The following is a 10433-nucleotide window of genomic DNA, read 5'->3' on the forward strand; positions in this document are numbered from 1 at the left end:
GACTAATAGACTAGACTATAGACTAGACTATAGACTAGACTATAGACTAGACTATAGACTAGACTATAGACTAGACTATAGACTAGACTATAGACTAGACTATAGACTAGACTATAGACTAGACTATAGACTAGACTATAGACTAGACTATAGACTAGACTATAGACTAGACTATAGACTAGACTATAGACTAGACTATAGACTAGACTATAGACTAGACTATAGACTAGACTATAGACTAGACTATAGACTAGACTATAGACTAGACTATAGACTAGACTATAGACTAGATTAGACTATAGACTAGATTAGACTATAGACTAGACTATAGACTAGATTAGACTATAGACTAGACTATAGACTAGATTAGACTATAGACTAGACTATAGACTAGACTATAGACTAGACTATAGACTAGACTATAGACTAGACTATAGACTAGACTATAGACTAGACTATAGACTAGACTATAGACTAGACTATAGACTAGACTATAGACTAGACTATAGACTAGACTATAGGCTAGACTATAGACTAGACTATAGACTAGACTATAGACTAGACTATAGACTAGACTATAGACTAGACTATAGACTAGACTATAGACTAGACTATAGACTAGACTATAGACTAGACTATAGACTAGACTATAGATTAGACTACAGACTAGACTATAGACTAGACTATAGACTAGACTATAGACTAGACTATAGACTAGACTATAGGCTAGACTATAGACTAGACTATAGACTAGACTATAGACTAGACTATAGACTAGACTATAGACTAGACTATAGACTAGACTATAGACTAGACTATAGACTAGACTATAGACTAGACTATAGACTAGACTATAGACTAGACTATAGACTAGACTATAGACTAGACTATAGACTAGACTATAGACTAGACTATAGACTAGACTATAGACTAGACTATAGACTAGACTATAGACTAGACTATAGACTAGACTATAGACTAGACTATAGACTAGACTATAGACTGGACTATAGACTAGACTATAGACTAGACTATAGACTAGACTATAGACTAGACTATAGACTAGACTATAGACTAGACTATAGACTAGACTTTAGACTAGACTATAGACTACACTATAGACTAGACTTTAGACTAGACTATAGACTACACTATAGACTAGACTATAGACTAGACTATAGACTAGACTATAGACTAGACTATAGACTAGACTATAGACTAGACTATAGACTAGACTATAGACTAGACTATAGACTAGACTATAGACTAGACTATAGACTAGACTATAGACTAGACTATAGACTAGACTATAGACTAGACTATAGACTAGACTATAGACTAGACTATAGACAAGACTATAGACTAGACTATAGACTAGACTATAGACTAGACTATAGACTAGACTATAGACTAGACTATAGACTAGACTATAGACTAGACTATAGACTAGACTATAGACTAGACTATAGACTAGACTATAGACTAGACTATAGACTAGACTATAGACTAGACTATAGACTAGACTATAGACTAGACTATAGACTAGACTATAGACTAGACTATAGACTAGACTATAGACTAGACTAGACTATAGACTAGACTATAGACTAGACTATAGACTAGATTATAGACTAGACTATAGACTAGTCTTTGGACTAAATTGTAGACTAGCTTATATTTTAGAATATATACTAGATTAAAGAATAAAGTGACTGTTAAGACTAGACAATATTCTGGTCTCTTCACTAGAGAATATTCTAGACTATAAACTGGGTTATAAAGTGATATAATATTAAGATTGTAGACTATAGTCTAAATTATGGACTAGAATATAGTCTAAACCTATATTAAATTATAAACTATAGATTAAGTTATAGACTAGACAATAGTCTAAACTATAGCCTATTCATAGTACAGTGTTTAGATTAGACTGTAGTTCATAAATACTTTAGAGTAATACTTTAGAGTCTAGAGTATATGGAAAACAAGTCTAGCAGTAACGGACATTAAAAATATGTAATAAATGTTTAAACCTTCCATGTGCTAATAGTTTTGTTATTATTTAGTACTAATAGAGCCAGATCATAAATTATGGAAAATCCAAAAAAAAATATTTTAATATATAAAAAATTAGCTTGAAAAAACTCATTAATAAATATAATATGCAATTTACTTAAATGACTTTTAACAAATCAAATATATTTAAATTTTAACTGATCTTGAACTTAAGCAGGTATTTTAAAAGTATGCCTGCTATTCGTTTTTTTGTTTTCATCGAAATTATAATGTTTTATATTAAATTGTTACTCTCGTATTGATTTAATTTATTTAAAACGATTAAACAAATTAAATACTTCCTCTCTGCCGCACTAATTTATAATTGTTTTTAGTGTTTTTTTTTTTTTTTGTTGTGTGACATGAGTAAACAAATTAACCAAACAACCCACATCGGAAACATCGGAAAAATCATTGAATGGAACATCAACAAAAATTAAAATAACATCAACAGGCGAGAGATAAAAAGTGTGAATGGAATCAGGTGTTAATTGATGTTGTTAACTTTACGTGTTTTTAGATTAAACATGATTTTAAATGTTTTGTGGGTTTTTGTAAGAATATTTATTTAATTTAATAAAAATTTATGTTATTTTTTGGGCATTTAATTGTTTAGTAATTTTAGTGATATTTTCTCTTTTGTTCAGATTACTTATATCGATATAAATATATTAAAATTGTTAATTATTTTACACTTTTCGCATAATGTAGAACACGTGTATTAAATTCGATTTATTAAGATCCCAATAAACCAAAGAACGATATGATAGCGAAAACGGTATTGCTTTTAAAGGGCGATTATGATATCATATTTCATTTTTTAAAACGATATTATTATAATATCGTTTTATATTATTTTGTTTCCAATAAAAAAATTAAGAAAATACAAACATTTGAAAAAAACTTCAAACATAAAAATAATTTCAATAAAAATTTTCGAACATAAGAAAACTAAAAAGGATATTAAAATAAAATCAACTAAATTATTAATAAATAATCCAAATAAATACGCGAATTTCGTTCGATACTTCAGTTTTGTGGTAAGTTGACATGTATGCAATTTTGAAAAGTTTCAGGTATTTGCAAGACAATGCATAATGTGATGAAAAATATGATTACTTTAAAATATGTATTAATGTATGTATGTAAATATGTACAAATGAATGCAATCCTTCCCTTTTCAGGCTTTTTTATATGTATAATAGCGAAATATTAAGTTAAATAGCGTTTTAAATGAAATTTTAAGAATAAAAGAGCATACAGAAAAAAAAACTGAAAAAGGCGATTTAACTATCATTATTTTTGGAAATTATGATAGCGAAAACGATATCATAATTTTATGGAAAAACGATATCATAAGGAAAGGTACCATTTAGTACGTAAATACTATCGTTCTCGATACGAGAACGACTATCACTTATGATATTTTTTATCACCTAAGGGATATCGTTTCGATATCGTTATAATATCGTTTGGTTTATTGGGATATTACGAATATTTCTATAAGACCGGAAGTTATCCGCTTTGGAAGGTTTAAAAGTAATTTTCATAGAACTTTCCATTTAATAGCATTTTCTCTATTGAAAATTTACAAAACACTATCCTGTTAATATAAAACATTGTGTTTTCTATAGTACATATTATTATGACCCAAATTAAAATAAATTTATTGATTGTTTTTGAATTTATTTCACAATGCTCACGTACTATTTCTGCATTTAATTATGCCCATTAGTCTAATGATTATTCAATGCAAATTATTATTTTAAATACATATAATGTTCCCAGCAAAAAAAGTGTGGAAAAAGATGTAGAATTTTCATCACAACTAGTAACCCGAAGTGCTTTAAATTCAGGTGAAAACCCTATGAATTTTACATTGGCGTGTCATTGGAGGGATGTTGTTCATTTTTGACTACTTTGAACTACATCTAATCTTAAATTTAGAAGCTGTAGAAATCCGATATTTGTATGTCAAAAATAAACCACATTCTTTCAATGAAACGCTTATGTAAATTTCATTGGTTTTTCATCAAAATTTTAAGTACTTCGAATATGTTGTTTGTAGTGACTTTTCTACATCTAATTCCACAGTTTTAACTGCGTTTTCATTTGTAGGGATATGTTTGGTTTATAAAAGCGAAAAGTATGCAATCGCATTTTTAGATGTGATTAAGATGTAGTTTGTAAAGTATGACATCAATTATTTTTTGCTGGGTTAATTTAAAATGCAAAAAATTTTAATCATAAATTCCTGTGGGGCGGAGATAAAAATGTTTTTCTTTTTCAATTGTATTTCAAAACTTGTTAACTACTTGTATTTAAGTATATTGCTCTAGTCTATAGTCTAGTCTATAGTCTAGTCTATAGTCTAGTCTATAGTCTAGTCTATAGTCTTATCTATAGTCTAGTCTATAGTCTAGTCTATAGTCTAGTCTATAGTCTAGTCTATAGTCTAGTCTATAGTCTAGTCTATAGTCTAGTCTATAGTCTAGTCTATAGTCTAGTCTATAGTCTAGTCTATAGTCTAGTCTATAGTCTAGTCTATAGTCTAGTCTATAGTCTAGTCTATAGTCTAGTCTATAGTCTAGTCTATAGTCTAGTCAATAGTCTAGTCTATAGTCTAGTCTATAGTCTAGTCTATAGTCTAGTCTATAGTCTAGTCTATAGTCTAGTCTATAGTCTAGTCTATAGTCTAGTCTATAGTCTATTCTATAGTCTAGTCTATAGTCTAGTCTATAGTCTAGTCTATAGTCTAGTCTATAGTCTAGTCTATAGTCTAGTCTATAGTCTAGTCAATAGTCTAGTCTATAGTCTAGTCTATAGTCTAGTCTATAGTCTAGTCTATAGTCTAGTCTATAGTCTAGTCTATAGTCTAGTCTATAGTCTAGTCTATAGTCTAGTCTATAGTCTAGTCTATAGTCTAGTCTATAGTCTAGTTATAGTCTAGTCTAGTCTCAGTCTAGTCTACAGTCTAGTCTATAGTCTAGTCTATAGTCTAGTCTATAGTCTAGTCTATAGTCTAGTCTATAGTCTAGTCTATAGTCTAGTCTATAGTCTAGTCTATAGTCTAGTCTACAGTCTAGCCTATAGTCTAGTCTATAGTCTAGTCTATACTCTAGTCTATAGTCTAGTCTATAGTCTAGTCTAGTCTATAGTCTAGTCTATAGTCTAGTCTAGTCTAGTCATAGTCTAGTCTATAGTCTAGTCTATAGTCTAGTCTATAGTCTAGTCTATAGTCTAGTCTATAGTCTATAGTCTAGTCTATAGTCTAGTCTATAGTCTAGTCTATAGTCTAGTCTATAGTCTAGTCTATAGTCTAGTCTATAGTCTAGTCTATAGTCTAGTCTATAGTCTAGTCTATAGACTAGTCTATAGTCTAGTCTATAGTCTAGTCTAGTCTAGTCTATAGTCTAGTCTATAGTCTAGTCTATAGTCTAGTCTATAGTCTAGTCTATAGTCTAGTCTATAGTCTAGTCTATAGTCTAGTCTATAGTCTAGTCTATAGTCTAGTCTATAGTCTAGTCTATAGTCTAGTCTATAGACTAGTCTATAGTCTAGTCTATAGTCTAGTCTATAGTCTAGTCTATAGTCTAGTCTATAGTCTAGTCTATAGTCTAGTCTATAGTCTAGTCTATAGTCTAGTCTATAGTCTAGTCTATAGACTAGTCTATAGTCTAGTCTATAGTCTAGTCTATAGTCTAGTCTATAGTCTAGTATAGTCTAGTCTATAGTCTAGTCTATAGTCTAGTCTATAGTCTAGTCTATAGTCTAGTCTATAGTCTAGTCTATAGTCTAGTCTATAGTCTAGTCTATAGTCTAGTCTATAGTCTAGTCTATAGTCTAGTCTATAGTCTAGTCTATAGTCTAGTCTATAGTCTAGTCTATAGTCTAGTCTATACTCTAGTCTACAGTCTAGTCTATACTCTAGTCTATAGTCTAGTCTATACTCTAGTCTATAGTCTAGTCTATACTCTAGTCTATAGTCTAGTCTATAGTCTAGTCTATAGTCTAGTCTATAGTCTAGTCTATAGTCTAGTCTATAGTCTAGTCTATAGTCTAGTCTATAGTCTAGTCTATAGTCTAGTCTATAGTCTAGTCTATAGTCTAGTCTATAGTCTAGTCTATAGTCTAGTCTATAGTCTAGTCTATAGTCTAGTCTATAGTCTAGTCTATAGTCTAGTCTATAGTCTAGTCTATAGTCTAGTCTATAGTCTAGTCTATAGTCTAGTCTATAGTCTAGTCTATAGTCTAGTCTATAGTCTAGTCTATAGTCTAGTCTATAGTCTAGTCTATAGTCTAGTCTATAGTCTAGTCTATAGTCTAGTCTATAGTCTAGTCTATAGTCTAGTCTATAGTCTAGTCTATAGTCTAGTCTATAGTCTAGTCTATAGTCTAGTCTATAGTCTAGTCTATAGTCTAGTCTATAGTCTAGTCTATAGTCTAGTCTATAGTCTAGTCTATAGTCTAGACTATAGTCTAGTCTATAGTCTAGTCTATAGTCTAGTCTATAGTCTAGTCTATAGTCTAGTCTATAGTCTAGTCTATAGTCTAGTCTATAGTCTAGTCTATAGTCTAGTCTATAGTCTAGTCTATAGTCTAGTCTATAGTCTAGTCTATAGTCTAGTCTATAGTCTAGTCTATAGTCTAGACTATAGTCTAGTCTAGAGTCTAGTCCATAGTCTTGTCTATAGTCTAGTCTATAGTCTAGTCTATAGTCTAGTCTATAGTCTAGTCTATAGTCTAGTCTATAGTCTAGTCTATAGTCTAGTCTTAGTCTATAGTCTAGTCTATAGTCTAGTCTATAGTCTAGTCTATAGTCTAGTCTATAGTCTAGTCTATAGTCTAGTCTATAGTCTAGTCTATAGTCTAGTCTATAGTCTAGTCTATAGTCTAGTCTATAGTCTAGTCTATAGTCTAGTCTATAGTCTAGTCTATAGTCTAGTCTATAGTCTAGTCTATAGTCTTGTCTATAGTCTAGTCTATAGTCTAGTCTATAGTCTAGTCTATAGTCTAGTCTATAGTCTAGTATAGTCTAGTCTATAGTCTAGTCTATAGTCTAGTCTATAGTCTAGTCTATAGTCTAGTCTATAGTCTAGTCTATAGTCTAGTCTATAGTCTAGTCTATAGTCTAGTCTATAGTCTAGTCTATAGTCTAGTCTATAGTCTAGTCTATAGTCTAGTCTATAGTCTAGTCTATAGTCTAGTCTATAGTCTAGTCTATAGTCTAGTCTATAGTCTAGTCTATAGTCTAGTCTATAGTCTAGTCTATAGTCTAGTCTATAGTCTAGTCTATAGTCTAGTCTATAGTCTAGTCTATAGTCTAGTCTATAGTCTAGTCTATAGTCTAGTCTATAGTCTAGTCTATAGTCTAGTCTATAGTCTAGTCTATAGTCTAGTCTATAGTCTAGTCTATAGTCTAATCTAGTCTAGTCTATAGTCTAGTCTATAGTCTAGTCTATAGTCTAGTCTATAGTCTAGTCTATAGTCTAGTCTATAGTCTAGTATGTCTAGTCTATAGTCTAGTCTAGTCTAATCTATAGTCTAGTCTATAGTCTAGTCTATAGTCTAGTCTATAGTCTAGTCTATAGTCTAGTCTATAGTTTAGTCTATAGTCTAGTCTACAGTCTAGTCTATAGTTTAGTCTATAGTCTAGTCTATAGTGTAGTCTATAGTCTAGTCTATAGTCTAGTCTATAGTGTAGTATATAGTCTAGTCTATAGTCTACAGTCAGCGTTTATGTAAACATTAAACCATATACCGGGTCGGGCAATTACGTGTACAAATATTTATTGGGAAATTGAACAAAGATTAAAAATTATTTCGGATGATGATTTATTCTTTGAATTATCTTGCTCAGGGCTATATATCAACATATTGGATACTAAAATGATATATTTTTTACTGGAATGTAAAATTCTAATTCATGTTGGTTTGCGAATAACAATTGAAAGTTTGTCCAAATTCAAATGAAACAATTAGGTTGTAAAAAAATTAAAAACCCATGGCGACAAAATATCCGCTGGTATTCATAGATTTATAAGGGTGTCATTCAAAAAAAAAAAATATAAGTTGTTAAATGAAAATAACTACTGTGTTAAAAACAAACAAATGCAAATACTATATGCAAGTCCACAAAACTCGTAAATATGCTAACGCACAGTGGTATAGGAAAAAAAAAAGAGGGAAATAATTCGGTAACTTCTAAACGGTTAATCCGATTTTAATGAAATTTGGTATGCACAAAGAGGAGGTGTTGTCGAGTTTAGGTTTTGAATTTGGACCTTATAGGCCAACCAGGGGCCCGGCGGGGGGTCCTCAAATTAGGACACCTCGGCTATGTTAAATTTTTAAAACGATCCTATTTCTTCATTTGAGTTCCGATTTAAAAAAAATTTCGTATATAGAATCTCCTCATCGAGCACTATAAAAATGTCGTCGTAGCAGTAAATTATCTCTTATAGTTTAGGAGATATTCGCATTTGAATATTAAAATTTTAAAATTTTTACCGTCCTTACTTTAGTTTTTTTGATAATAGCAGGTCCAAATATTTCCGATTTTCGCCATTTTTTTTTATTTGCTTAACAACAAGTTTATATACCAAGCAGTGAAAGAATTATGTAAAAATCATGACTGAGTCCAAAGTTATAGGCATTTAAATTTAAAAAATTAAAAAAAGGCGATTTTTTGTCATTTTTTGGGAAAAAAGTATCTTTTTCTTTTTAAGTTATCTAAAAAGTTTCTAAGAAGATGTATATAGAATTTATACTTTTTGGAAAGCTGACTTTACATAAAATACGATAAATGAAACAAAACCTAAAAATTTTTGATACCGAGGGGACCAGGTCCATCCAAAAAAACCCTATTTTTTATGGAAAATTAAATTTTGAGCAAAAATTCTCAAATCGCATAGTCGATATCAAATTATAGTGACCTGTTTTATATGACCCAATATGTTCTTAATCATTTTGTAACGGGTTTCGATAACCCCGCCCCTGGTATGGATATAATAGGCAAAAAACTAAAAAATCCCATTTTTGGGATTTTTTAAAACTTTTTTGGGAATTCCGGGATTTCTAATAAGAAAATTCGAAATTTTGATTTAATTTTGGATTTTAAGTAAAAAAATCTACCTAACTGTAAAATTTCATCAAAAAATATTCATAAATAAAATTTTTATTGCAATTAGAAAAATTTGTATCTTCGCAAAAACTGAATAAAAAACATTTTTTAATTTTTTTTAAAAAAAGTATTCCGCGAATTTTTTAATTTTCAAAAATTATATACAGTTTTGAAAAATAGACAAAATTACCTTTCCATTGATATATAACATGCCTACCTAATGTTTTTTAAGTGACAAATTAATTAGGGAAAACTCAACATCTTTTAGAAAATTTGCCTAGCACTATTATTTTCATCCATAAGGTTAACTCTTAAATTTGTTACATATATGGATGAAAATAATAGTGCTAGGTAAATTTTCTAAAAGATGTTGAGTTTTCCCTAATTAATTTGTCACTTAAAAAACATTAGGTAGGCATGTTATATATCAATGGAAAGGTAATTTTGTCTATTTTTCAAAACTGTATATAATTTTTGAAAATTAAAAAATTCGCGGAATACTTTTTTAAAAAAAATTAAAAAATGTTTTTTATTCAGTTTTTGCGAAGATACAAATTTTTCTAATTGCAATAAAAATTTTATTTATGAATATTTTTTGATGAAATTTTACAGTTAGGTAGATTTTTTACTTAAAATCCAAAATTAAATCAAAATTTCGAATTTTCTTATTAGAAATCCCGGAATTCCCAAAAAAGTTTTAAAAAATCCCAAAAATGGGATTTTTTAGTTTTTTGCCTATTATATCCATACCAGGGGCGGGGTTATCGAAACCCGTTACAAAATGATTAAGAACATATTGGGTCATATAAAACAGGTCACTATAATTTGATATCGACTATGCGATTTGAGAATTTTTGCTCAAAATTTAATTTTCCATAAAAAATAGGGTTTTTTTGGATGGACCTGGTCCCCTCGGTATCAAAAATTTTTAGGTTTTGTTTCATTTATCGTATTTTATGTAAAGTCAGCTTTCCAAAAAGTATAAATTCTATATACATCTTCTTAGAAACTTTTTAGATAACTTAAAAAGAAAAAGATACTTTTTTCCCAAAAAAATGACAAAAAATCGCCTTTTTTTAATTTTTTAAATTTAAATGCCTATAACTTTGGACTCAGTCATGATTTTTACATAATTCTTTCACTGCTTGGTATATAAACTTGTTGTTAAGCAAATAAAAAAAAATGGCGAAAATCGGAAATATTTGGACCTGCTATTATCAAAAAAACTAAAGTAAGGACGGTAAAAATTTTAAAA

The sequence above is a fragment of the Lucilia sericata genome, unplaced genomic scaffold (genome assembly GCF_015586225.1).
Source record: "Lucilia sericata isolate MDLA Ls3-8-SP2 unplaced genomic scaffold, ASM1558622v1 Contig000642F_arrow, whole genome shotgun sequence".
NCBI lineage: Eukaryota > Metazoa > Arthropoda > Insecta > Diptera > Calliphoridae > Lucilia > Lucilia sericata.